Source organism: Sinocyclocheilus anshuiensis, unplaced genomic scaffold (assembly GCF_001515605.1).
Source record: "Sinocyclocheilus anshuiensis isolate Anshui unplaced genomic scaffold, SAMN03320099.WGS_v1.1 scaffold457, whole genome shotgun sequence".
NCBI lineage: Eukaryota > Metazoa > Chordata > Actinopteri > Cypriniformes > Cyprinidae > Sinocyclocheilus > Sinocyclocheilus anshuiensis.
The window spans coordinates 3,378,846-3,392,528 of record NW_015537939.1 but is presented as its reverse complement, the minus strand read 5'-3'; the positions used below and the strand labels follow the sequence as shown (position 1 = coordinate 3,392,528).

At 35.6% G+C, this 13,683-nt stretch overlaps 1 protein-coding gene across 1 annotated transcript in view; it reads right to left on the bottom strand.

The window, feature by feature from the left end:
• The window catches only part of LOC107662716 (tyrosine-protein phosphatase non-receptor type 13-like), a 91,252-nt gene extending 84,733 nt beyond the window's left edge, over positions 1 to 6,519 (bottom strand). Inside the window, exon 1 of the mRNA XM_016452797.1 lies at positions 6,147 to 6,519. The gene's annotated coding sequence lies outside the window, so the exon portion shown is untranslated. The remainder of the gene's footprint in view (positions 1 to 6,146) is intronic.
• Positions 6,520 to 13,683: the final 7,164 nt, after the last annotated feature.

Here is a 13,683-nt window from a genome sequence, read left to right as displayed (position 1 = left end):
AAAAATGGCACGCAGGGCTCAAATGACGTAAAAAAAAACAAACAATAGAATGCACCTAACCAAATAATCACACATAAATCAAATCCCATTAATAAGAGCCTAAAATATGCTTACTTTGTTGATGTCAATACTGTGAATTCAGTTAAAATCATACTTCAGCATAAATTCATGCATCACTGATAAACCTTATAAACGTATAAATGATAAATATAAAATATAAATAGTTAATACATACAAAATATTACATAAATACATATTTATATAATGTTTATCTAACTTATATAAAGTTTATTTATATAATTAAATACAATTAAAAAAATAAAATAATTGTATTTTTTAGAATACATATAAAAATATATTAAACAATTCCATAAATATAATTTAATATAATTTAAATATATATTAAACTACCGCGGCACCGCCCCCCACCATCGTTTCGATTTTTTATAGTAACCAAAATCATTTAGCCTAGTTCAGTTAGAGGACAGACACTTTTAAAAACTAAACGCTCAATGTAGCATGCCGAACCGTGCGCAAACGACAGGAGTCAGATTTTATTTATCACGTGAGGAGAGTGAGTCGAGCTGACTGACAAGAGTGGGGTGAGAAAGACAAGACGATGGCAGAAGATTGTTTAGAAAGGAAATGCAAAGGCGCCTGTTTGGCAATATTTTAGATTTTGAAAAGCCTACTGACTGGAAGTTTTTTTAAACATTCGTTTCTTATTTATTTGGTTCCACAGTGTTTGCTGACTTTATTTAAACTTTGTGTATTTTATTTATTTTATTTTATATCAAGGTGTATATGCCGTCTCTCCAAGCTTTCTTATTCGTTTTGCTAATAAACGTTCTATGTTTCTTATTTATTTGGTTCCACAGTGTTTGCTGATTTTCAGTTTTATATACCTATTTAAACTTTGTGTAGCCTAAGTAATGTGTTATTTTATTAGGCATATATGGTGTATTTTTATTCATTTTGTTAATAAAAGTTCTATGAGTTTGACGTTGTTGCTTGAATTGAATCAACGCCGAATTGCTGCTAATTTGAAAGTGAAAGTAAAACGCGTACTGCGCTTTTCAAGCTAACGTTATTCGAAAGCCAAGAAATCCGAGGAAAAGAGGGAAAACTCAAACGAACAATTGCTTAACTCCAAATTGTGGCAATTCAATTGCCGCTAATTTGAAAGTGAAAGTAAAATGCGCACGGCACTTTTAAAAGCCATTTGAAAGCAAAGAAAAGAGGGAAACTCAAACTAACACCGCCCCCCCCATTATATATATATATAGAACCACTTCTTTAAAGGGGTCATATGATGCGATTTCAAGTTTTCCTTTCTCTTTGGAGTGTTACAAGCTGTTCGTGAATAGATAACTTTACATTTATTTTGAAAGATGAAGCTCGCGATTATGGTAAGGGGCGTTACATTTCCGACGAGTGCTTGCGGTGTTCGGCCAATCACAATGCACTGGGTCAGCTGGCCAATCAGAGCAGACTGCGCTTGTCGGAAGGAGGGACTTTGTAGAAAACTAAGTGTTTGAGAGAGGCGGGGCATAGAGGACCTACAATAATGTACAGTATTTGAAAAATAATGTGTTTTTTGAACATTAAAACATGTCAACATATTCTGTTACACCAAATACACCAAATAATGACCTTTAAAAAAGCATCATATGACCCCTTTAAAAAGTCAGCTTTTACAATTGTATTGCACCATAATCTCTGCCAACATGCTACTCTAAAAGCTGATAAGAACAGTAGACTTCTATCTGCAGTAGCACAGGTGACTGGAAGGACCAGATTACTGCACCATGATGAATCAGTGCATATTTTCAGCAGCGAAAACAAAACACACACTTTTACAAGGTAAAACTCCCTTTTACCCTTGATGAGTCACTACTTGGCTGAAAGATCGACCCAGCCCCTGATCTTCTTTTCTCTCTTCCTATTCCACCACTTTGCTTGTGCAAGTTCATCATGATCGTTCGTTGCTCAGTCAATCATTTCTACCCTTGTCCCTGGCCCTTACTACTCTACTTCCTCCCATTTCTACTAATAACAAGGTTTCTATGGGTACCAGAATAACACCAAACAACTCATCCTTTTCTCTTTTTATTTCCTTCATGAGCATCACCAGTTTTTAAAGTTTAATTTATTAAGTAAAATAGTTAAAAATTAGTTAAAAATAAATAACAGTGAAAAATAATAATCTACTGCAATAAGTCACGTTTTTATAATCTGAAACATGCGTCAATTTACATAATGTGCATCGAATTACATAATGCAAGCATGTGAAACGTGCAAAGCACACATATTTGGATTTGTACCGAATGAGAGACGTACAGTATGTGAGCCTAAGTTAGTTTATTTGTGGAGTTCTTTTCCAACATAAATGTGTTAAAGTTTGGTGTTTATAATAAATGTTGCTTATAATGAATGCCAAGATAATTGATGTTTGTTTTATACTTTTTCCATTTCTGATCTGTTCTGAATGCTGTTAAATCCAACTCTAAAACCACTAAAAGTTAAATCAGAGATGCCGTTAAATTAGGAAACTAATCCAATGACCGTTTTCAGGAAACTCAATCACTAAAGCACTTTAAAATCATTGCGAAATTTACCATCACTAGCAAAAACATTGCAAAAATACAGTATATATTTAATACTTCCACCCTTCCAAATCTATTTCAATGCCAAAACCATTTCTACATTCAGTGTTTGCTAGATCCTCCCTTTAATTCTGATTTAATGTCAGTTTTGCAATCCATTTCATAATGCTACAGTTTGCAATTCACATAGGGCGGCTCTGATCCAAGATCAGTGTGGGTGGGTGGTTTCCACAGCCTTTTTTCTTCTCCCAATGGTGTGATCAGTAATTAAGACTCTAAAGTAGAGCTCTAGAGAAAACCAGAGGCCTCCGGAATAAAACTGCCCACTCGCGGCTGCTTCTCTGGGTCAGATGCACTGATGTCCGCCATTGAGCCTAAGCCAAAGGTACTATACACTGTGCCCGGGACAACAGCCCAGTTTGACTTGAATATACTGGTAGAATGCACATTAAACCAGCTTTCAATAAATATGTGAAGCATCCAGGAAAAAAAAAAAGCTACAATCCCAAAACAGGATGAACGTTTTTATTTTAAAGCTTACTTTGCACGCCTTGTTAACCGCAACATAAGAAAAGAATATTAACTCTAGCAACAACACAGGAACATCCTGGCAACCACCCACATCACCTTTGCATCATGTTAACACAAAAATAAAAGTCTAGTTATTTGTGTCAAATCAAATATTAGAAAAAGAGTCTAAGATTTTTTTTTTTTTTAAAGAAGTCTCCTATGCTCACCAAGGCTGCATTTATTTGATTAAAAAATACAGTAAAAACAACAATATTGTGAAATATTATTACAATTTAGAATAACCATTTTCTATTTGAATATATTTTAAAATATAATTTATTCTTGTGATGCAAGCAGAATTTTCAGCATCATTACTCCAGTCTTAAGAGTCACATGATCCTTCAGAAATCATTCTAATATGCTGATCTGCTGCTCAAGAAACATTTGATATTATCAACATTGAAAACAGTCATACTGCTTAATATTTGTATGGAAACTGACTTTTTCAGGATTATTTGAAGAATAAGACATTCAAAAGATCAGCATTTATTTGAAATTGAAATCTTTTGTAACAAAAATCTCAATTTTAATCAATTTAATGCATCCTTGTTGAATAAAAAGTAATTTCTTTATTAAAAAAAAATAAATACCGACCCTGAACTTTTGAACAGTAGTGTATCATTCTATAAAACATTTAAAGCTTTATTTCTGTACTCAAGAATCCATTTATTCCAAGACATCATTAAAAATATGCATCAGCGCTGACTCGGAACAGAAAACTAAATCTGTAGAACATAAATATAAAAACGCTTTTAAAAGCATTTTCTCAGAATAAGCACAAAGCAGAGTGCAAAAGAGATTGCAAATGCACTTTCCAAACTGATGTTCAGAAAAACACCTCACATAGATGACTGAACTAAAAACCTGAGCTGTGCGCGCCTGTCGTGTAAAAGCGCACTGAACTGCGGGTTCAGCAGAGATGGAATTTCCTCAGTGGAGACAGGCCAGAACAAAATAACACACTGAAGGAGCAGAATTAGCATCAAAGGTGTGAGGGTGGGGTTTGATCCAGGCAGCCATCAAAACTGAGACTTCCGTTGAACTCGTTTCGCAATCTAGCGAGAAAGATCTACTTAGAGCATGAGTGGAAAAACCAGTGGACACAAAGCTGCTTAAAATAACTTGAAACTTATGTTATTCTTTTTGTGAAACCAGACGCCAACCAAGATTGTTGAGACACTTTCTCAAAGTCGCCTACAGAAGCTTCCCATTCAACCAAATGTTAGGAAACTGAATAAACATTTACACAAACGTATCACACGCAAGCAAACCAGCACTCGCGCCCTTTCTTACCCTCAAGTCACCTGTCAAATGCACCATCCAAATGGCTGTTACATCACATAATAAGCACCATAATCTATCTGACAGGCCCGTAGCTCACCAAAATACATAGCAGCTGGATTCAGACAGCCAAAGGTTACCTCATGCACTGGACGTAGGTAAACCGCTTTCACCGTCGGCCTACTTTCACATCCATCCAATTTCAGTCTAACAAAGCGCTCAAAACACAGGCTAAAACTGAAAGACTGAACTGTCAAAGTTGGACTACTAAGTCTGAACCATCTCCTGTCCTGCACGAATGAACTTTGAGACGTTTCTGTAGACGAGATTACCAAGCCAGATTCGCACAACCCAGATGTAAGCAGCGCTCAAACTGCAATGGAGACCTGAAACAAAAGATCCATTGAGCTTGGCGTGGAAGATAAAACAAACCTTCGGACCACCGCACAAAAGAAAACAAGATCTCGTATTGGCCCCTATAACTATGGCTGGATGAATCAGACACCCTCACTGTCAGGAACATTCCTCTGTGCAAGAAGCTTCTCTTTTACTATTAATTCTGTGAACTGCAAACCACACAGTGCAATTTCATAAGAACTGCTCATGTTTACACTGGAAAGAGACAGTTCCCCCTGCCATTAGATCAGGAGTGGCATCGTGAGATATAAACAGGCTAAAAATGACAAGTTTCAGCTCTCAAATGACAGCTTTGGCGAGCCGAAGTGGATCTGAGGATGAGAGGTTTCTCAAACTGATGATGTGGTCATTAGGATATAAAAAGCAAAGTACAATCTTCTAAAAAGTACTGTGGTGGTAACATAGCTTAGTAATGGTCTGTGATTATAATTTGTTACTTAAATGACACTTTTTACATTACGTGCAGGTCATTTGTGATTACCGGATTTGATAAAAGTGATTTTACTGAGATTGGGATTTCTATGTCAGGTAATAATCCATTGAATAATCCATTGAAATACTGACAAGCAGCACAAAACTAGGCCTGGACATCACAATATCAAAATATTAAAACTCTCTTTCATTACCACATTCATGTACTATGGTGTTTACATGTACAATAGTTGTCAAATTTCTATTTTTCTTCATTGCACTTTAGTGTTAGTTTGAATCTTTTGTGTTAAGACCACATTCTTTTTAACTTTTATAACTAAAAATTCCCCATTAAAGGGTTCACTAGACCTGTAATGTGATGATTTGGTGGTCAGGCTACAAAAAGGAGCCAAAACAGCGACATATCATCAATAATTCTACCAAATAAACACACAAAAGTCGTTCATTTCAATATTACTGACTAAAACTATATGTTAAAGGCACAAAATTATCGCTGAAGTGTACCAATGGCCTTCATCAGATACAAGATAAACACCTGCGGTTACTTCCAAATTGCTCCACCATCCAACACTGTGCAACATTTGACATATTTTGCAGCGCTTATATTTTACATACATTACGCCTTCTTTAAATTTTCTTTCGTCTGTGATGATACAACTCGAATAAAAGTCGCATTTTTGCTCGAATATACACAAAAAAAGCTCTCCTAATCCAAAACCTGGTGCCTCATGGCCAGCGCAAAGCTACTTGCGCGGTTTATAGACCAATATAAACGCTGGTAAACTTTGCAAGCAGCAGCATCAAACTGAAGAAAGCATTGATGTTAAAACATAAACTTACCTCTCAGATAAGTGACCTACAACTTAAAACTTCACTCCAACTACCAGCCAGTGCGCAAGCAAGAGTCCAGCATCACATCCACCAGCAAACCTGAAATGGAAAACCAGCTCGGGTCGAACTGGCAACAGGTTTTACTTCATAAGAACTAATTCGACCGTAAGGTCCATAATCTCCATTAAACAATTTTTTAACCCGCACTCCTACTCTTCTTAAAGAATAATGCGTAAAAACGTGCACCCTGCACGTAAATTGAGATGATCTTAACGCGGCTGAAAACGGGCAGCGCGTCTTTGGTTCCTTTGGGAAGCCGAGTCACCCTTCCAGCCCGAGAGGTTCGGATCTCTCTCTCTCCGTCTGTGTGATCCCTCCTGCTCGCTGGAGAGAGGGAGTAACCAGACACCCGCACTCCTGCCGCTCATTGGCTACTTTCCACCGGAGCAGGAACCGTCACACCAGCAACATGAGGCGTCTCTATAGAAACTCTCCTCAACTGGGAGGAAAATACCACGAAAAGTTGTTACAGTGAGGCGCAGTCCACGGTGGCCATGCATCCAGATACGTAACGCAGCTAAAACAAAACATATGAAGAAGAAATTTGCATGTTTGCGTGCAGATTTTCATTTTCCTTACCCCTTTAAACTTTTAAATATGACGCAGTCTCATTAAATACCAACGTATTTGCATATTAAGCGATAAGGCCTGACGTTACCACACACCCAGATCACAGTTTTAATTCTTTCAATTTAAAATCTGCATATGATACAGACCCTTCAAAAAATTCCACAACTTTTTTTATGTGATAGCAGTTTAGTTAGCTGGTATCTTTTGCCAAGGTTTATTTAATTGTAAAATCAGAAAAATCTGAATATTCAAATAAAGCACTTTTGTATATGTAAAGAAGCATTTTTTTTTTTACTTTTAGCCTTGTGTGTGTGTGTGTGTATGTGTGTGTGTGTGTTTGTATGTATATGTGTAATCATATATATAAACTTATTTTATATCAACTAGGCGATATTTCACATTTTCATTTCAAGTTGCAGTACTAAAATGATTCAAACTAAAAACTACAACTTAATAAAAACGATATAGATATTAAACTAATACAATATATATATATATATATATATATGTATGTATGTATGTATGTATGTATAAACTTATTTTATATTAGCTAGTTGCCAAGGCGATACTAAAATCATTAAAACTAAAAACTATAACTTAATAAAAACGATAAAGATATTTAAAAAAAATAATACAATAAAAATGACAAAAACACAACAAAATGACTAAAACATTTTCAAAAAATGTAAACTAAAAATCTAAAAAATAAAATCTAATAATAATAAAATCTAAAATTACAGGATTATTTAATGATTTTGGTCTGAACATGATGATGTTTGACCTTTAAAAAATCGTAAACAATAGAAATGCATAAAGGTCATCTAAATAACAAAAAATGTAATGTTTATTAATTTGTTAAGCTGTCATTTTGGATTTTGTTTTTGGCATAATATTGTGAAAAATCAAATCCTGTATCATCATTAACTTATATTATTAAATAATTTATGCCTGTCTGACCAGCAGGTTTTGTTTGAGAGTTCATGCTGTTACACCTTATACAGTGTTTTGTTCTGCTTGAAATTCTGTTCTGGGGTCAGTCATGCTTGCTATGTGTTGCCTGAGAGCTAGAGAGGAATGAGAGTTTAGTACACCAACCACAGAATTCCACCTCCACCCTTCTCGTCTCCCATCCCCTCCTCTTCACACTCCTTTCCCTCACCCTGTGCCGCTATTGACCCTGAAGTCTTTCTTTAAACTTGAGCAGAGCTTCCTACTTCACCTGGGGCAGCAGGGATCACCATACATGCCTGCATGTGACCCCTGCAAGAGGTTGTAGGTTGTTGCAAACATATTGCTTTGATTTATTTTACTTCAATACTTTCATTAAAACATATTTGGGGTTCGCAGATGCCAAGAGTTATTAAAATGTATTTTCAAACATAATGGAATAACGGCTGATGGTTCGTTTTTGTAGGAAAGAAAGGGTGTGTGCAAGAGAAATAGTGAGTTAGCACCACTCATATGACTAACGGGAAAAACGGCATTTCAAGCCACAAATAGCAGGGTACGGATGAACCAAATGTCACTCCGAGGTACCGTGCTACAACAGTAACATTTTCTTCTTCTAAAACAGAATCCGGAGAGAAGCAGAATGAGTGCTATTTTAAAACAGACCGCTAGATTTTTGTTTTTAGGCCTGATGTGCCCACCTGCAAAAAGTGGGGCAAAAGGAGGTGGCGGTTAGACTGAACAAGAGGGCCCTGAGGAGCAGGATTATGAAGAATTAGATGAGGAATATGGGACAGGATGTGCATGGAATTGCAATACAACAATGCAACAGTGTGTTAAATTGTCATTAATCTTTATAGAAAAAAAAATGTAACGGTAATGTATAAAGATTTTAGGATCTGTCATAATAGCAGGATTTTTAAGCAGTGTGATGCTTCTGTGGAAGTAAGACGTGTGATTTCAGCTTTTTTATTTAATTAATTTTTTTGCTGAATGGCATTTTTGTTGGGCAATAAAGGTAAGACATAAGCCTCTTTATCCCTTCAATTCAATGTTTTTCATCTCTACTGTATAAATGCCAAAACGATGGTATGAGGCACATGATTGGTTGCTTCTAACCGTAACATACTTGCAAGTTTGACAGCACAATGCAGGGTTAATAGTGCAAAAGCATAACCCCAGGTAAAAAGCAGTGCCAATCCTGCTTTTAAATTACATTTTTAATTTTTAATTTTAAATTAGTGTGAAATGTACCTTTAAAAGAGGAGTTTAGAACGACTATAACCTGTGGTTAAACACGGTGTGAAAAGCCCTTTTCAGAATCAAGGCCACTAAGAAAGGTTCTTTCTTATACAAACGAACAGCTTCCCTCATTATCTCTTTATAGGCCTTTAGCATTTAGAGATGTGTGTGTGTGTGTGTATGTGTGTGTGTGTGTTTGTATGTATATGTGTAATCATATATATAAACTTATTTTATATCAACTAGGCGATATTTCACATTTTCATTTCAAGTTGCAGTACTAAAATGATTCAAACTAAAAACTACAACTTAATAAAAACGATATAGATATTAAACTAATACAATATATATATATATATATATATATGTATGTATGTATGTATGTATGTATAAACTTATTTTATATTAGCTAGTTGCCAAGGCGATACTAAAATCATTAAAACTAAAAACTATAACTTAATAAAAACGATATAGATATTTTAAAAAAATAATACAATAAAAATGACAAAAACACAACAAAATGACTAAAACATTTTCAAAAAATGTAAACTAAAAATCTAAAAAATAAAATCTAATAATAATAAAATCTAAAATTACAGGATTATTTAATGATTTTGGTCTGAACATGATGATGTTTGACCTTTAAAAAATCGTAAACAATAGAAATGCATAAAGGTCATCTAAATAACAAAAAATGTAATGTTTATTAATTTGTTAAGCTGTCATTTTGGATTTTGTTTTTGGCATAATATTGTGAAAAATCAAATCCTGTATCATCATTAACTTATATTATTAAATAATTTATGCCTGTCTGACCAGCAGGTTTTGTTTGAGAGTTCATGCTGTTACACCTTATACAGTGTTTTGTTCTGCTTGAAATTCTGTTCTGGGGTCAGTCATGCTTGCTATGTGTTGCCTGAGAGCTAGAGAGGAATGAGAGTTTAGTACACCAACCACAGAATTCCACCTCCACCCTTCTCGTCTCCCATCCCCTCCTCTTCACACTCCTTTCCCTCACCCTGTGCCGCTATTGACCCTGAAGTCTTTCTTTAAACTTGAGCAGAGCTTCCTACTTCACCTGGGGCAGCAGGGATCACCATACATGCCTGCATGTGACCCCTGCAAGAGGTTGTAGGTTGTTGCAAACATATTGCTTTGATTTATTTTACTTCAATACTTTCATTAAAACATATTTGGGGTTCGCAGATGCCAAGAGTTATTAAAATGTATTTTCAAACATAATGGAATAACGGCTGATGGTTCGTTTTTGTAGGAAAGAAAGGGTGTGTGCAAGAGAAATAGTGAGTTAGCACCACTCATATGACTAACGGGAAAAACGGCATTTCAAGCCACAAATAGCAGGGTACGGATGAACCAAATGTCACTCCGAGGTACCGTGCTACAACAGTAACATTTTCTTCTTCTAAAACAGAATCCGGAGAGAAGCAGAATGAGTGCTATTTTAAAACAGACCGCTAGATTTTTGTTTTTAGGCCTGATGTGCCCACCTGCAAAAAGTGGGGCAAAAGGAGGTGGCGGTTAGACTGAACAAGAGGGCCCTGAGGAGCAGGATTATGAAGAATTAGATGAGGAATATGGGACAGGATGTGCATGGAATTGCAATACAACAATGCAACAGTGTGTTAAATTGTCATTAATCTTTATAGAAAAAAAAATGTAACGGTAATGTATAAAGATTTTAGGATCTGTCATAATAGCAGGATTTTTAAGCAGTGTGATGCTTCTGTGGAAGTAAGACGTGTGATTTCAGCTTTTTTATTTAATTAATTTTTTTGCTGAATGGCATTTTTGTTGGGCAATAAAGGTAAGACATAAGCCTCTTTATCCCTTCAATTCAATGTTTTTCATCTCTACTGTATAAATGCCAAAACGATGGTATGAGGCACATGATTGGTTGCTTCTAACCGTAACATACTTGCAAGTTTGACAGCACAATGCAGGGTTAATAGTGCAAAAGCATAACCCCAGGTAAAAAGCAGTGCCAATCCTGCTTTTAAATTACATTTTTAATTTTTAATTTTAAATTAGTGTGAAATGTACCTTTAAAAGAGGAGTTTAGAACGACTATAACCTGTGGTTAAACACGGTGTGAAAAGCCCTTTTCAGAATCAAGGCCACTAAGAAAGGTTCTTTCTTATACAAATGAACAGCTTCCCTCATTATCTCTTTATAGGCCTTTAGCATTTAGAGAATAGGAGATTCCTTGTCTGTTTGGATTTTATTTGTTTATGATGTCTACAAATGTTCCACCAAGTGACAGCAGGCTTTCTCTATCCAGGGCTTTGGAGGTTTGTACCTACAGGGTTAGAGCAGCACAGAGCGCTCCTGACTCCAGACCAGGCCATTAAAAAAGGAAAAGGGGAGGAGGGGAAGACCGACTAGATTGGTGGGTTTGGTAATTGCTTGCCCTGGTTTTTGCAAATATGCTTCCTCTTGCACTTTTGCTACACCTCTGAGGGCCCTGAGTAAAACAGCTTGTCCCAAAGAGACTCAAGAATTATATAAATAAATGCTTTTTGTTTCTTACTCTGAAGGCTGTAAGTACTGTAGCAACTAAATGTTGTTATTTTGCCCCCTAAAGGCTCAGTTGAAGGCAGAAGCTAAATACAGTTTAATCTCTCTGATCGCATATATATTGTATAATTCATACTGTATGCATACTTTACATAAGAAGCTAAACTTCAAGTTTAAAGTCCAGATTTATGCAGTAGCTTGCAGACCGAACATAAGCCACTGACTGTAGAGTATATAGTGTAGTTTAATGAAGTAAAACAAAATTCTCCCTGATCTTACCCTTGAAAATTACATTAATTGGTGTAATCCTGTTTATTAATTTAGGTCATATTAAAAATATTTTTATGAAATTGTATTTTTGAGTAAAATCAGTTAATTCTAATGACATATTTTTTTAGGTTACCTGAGATTTTCAATTCACTACATTTTTATTAAATATTTTTAAATTATATATATGTATATAGTATATATTTTTTTAATTGAATTGAAGTTTTGATTGCTTTTTTGGAAGGCTGATCGGTAAAAGAAGTACAACGTTACAATAATTATGCAGGGTTACAGATTAGATTTTATATAATTTTATATTCAAAAACATATTTAAAAATAAATGTATAAAATGAATTAAAAATGGAAAAAAGTCATATTTTCTTTTAATAAATGCAGCCTAATGGGAAAAAAGTCATAATATTGTTTTAACAAATTAATGCAGCCTTGGCGAGCATAAGAGTCTTCTTTGGAAAAATATTTAAAAATCTTACAGACCCCAAACTTTTTAAAGGTGGCCATCTGGTTTAGTCATGTTGAAATAACTAGTCCTACAGATGTAATCAAACACTTCACAAACTGTAAAATATGCAGTATAAAGCGTGAGGTAATTATGAAACAATCTAATGTATTCATATATAAAACATATATAAACAGCAACTTTAGAACTCAGAATGTGGTTATTCTATTCAGAGGCAGAGTAATAAAAACATTTGTATATTTCCATGTCTGCACCATGTGCTGGTCATCATCAGCATCTGTATGCATTACACTGACAATGATTGATGGTTTATGTTGAAGTGTGTTCAGTATATTTTATGGTGCTCTGTATAGTAGTAGCAATATTTTCCTTTTGCAGTGGTAAAGCCCACAGCTGCCTAAATAAATGACTCTTACTAGCAACATATGCATATTTTATAAGTTATTTAGAGAGAATTCTCCCCTAAAAGATACATTGAGAAACATAAGAGTCAGAGATTATCTTATCAACATCACTCAGCGCTTGAAAGTTGGTTTTCAATAGCTAGAGGTCAATTCTCAGTTTGGCAGGAAGTAATTCAGCTTTAATGGCTTCCTTCCACTGAGTGTTCGGTTGCTTTAGCATTTATAATGTAAGACACGCCCCCTAGTGGAATAATACTCTCATTATAAAAAGTCATTGCTCTTTGCGTGGAAGTACAGTCATTTTTAAGAGTTTTAATGTGCTGTTTATAACAAATTATATCATATTCACTCATGCTCGAATATGAATTCCAGTTTGTCATGTGTGTGTGTTTGTGTGTGTGTGTGTGTGTGTACCTGTTTTTCTATTCTGGTGGGGACTGAATACACAAAGACTCATGGGGACCTAAATTGAGGTCCCCACGGGTAAACAAGCGAATAAATCACACAGAATGAAGTTTTTTGAAAATCTAAAAATGCACAAAGTTTCCTGTGAGGGGTAGGTTTAGGTGTAGGGCAATAGAATATAAGGTCTGTACAGTAGAAAAACCATTATGCCTATGGAGAGTCCCCACAAGGATAGCAAACCAGACATGATGTTACGTAAAGATTTTCTCGAGTGCTCTTGATTTTCAAAGTGGACCACTTTACTCTGGCACGGTCATTGTGGGGTATTTGTGGGGTGCTGCCCACTGCTCCGGGTGTGTGTTCACGGTGTGTGTGTGTGCAACAAAGTTTCCTGTAAGGGGTAGGTTTAGGTGTAGGGTTGGTGTAGGGCAATAGAATATAAGGTCTGTACAGTAGAAAAACCATTATGCCTATGGAGAGTCCCCACAAGGATAGCAAACCAGACATGATGTTACGTAAAGATTTTCTCGAGTGCTCTTGATTTTCAAAGTGGACCACTTTACTCTGGCACGGTCATTGTGGGGTATTTGTGGGGTGCTGCCCACTGCTCCGGGTGTGTGTTCACGGTGGGTGTGTG